The following is a 312-nucleotide window of genomic DNA, read 5'->3' on the forward strand; positions in this document are numbered from 1 at the left end:
AAACACTAATCCGGATGACATCTTCTAGTTACAAAGAAGTTTCACAGCTAAAATTACATAATAGTTATATTTCGCTTCGTATTATAGACAGCCTTCCGAGGATATTAAAATAAAAAACATCCCAAAACCAGTCTAGTAAGCCCAAAAGAGCTAAATTTTGGCTGAGAACCGGTTAAAATCTAGCGGATATTAATTGGTTTCGAAGCCATACAGGAAAAGATATTACCTAACAAAGCATGTATATTTTCCAAAAACTTTTCATCTCTTTTTAGCAAATTTCAGCATTTTTATATAATACTTAAAGTATCTGAA

Source organism: Acartia tonsa, chromosome 11, assembly GCF_053477335.1.
Source record: "Acartia tonsa isolate MP-2025a chromosome 11, ASM5347733v1, whole genome shotgun sequence".
NCBI lineage: Eukaryota > Metazoa > Arthropoda > Copepoda > Calanoida > Acartiidae > Acartia > Acartia tonsa.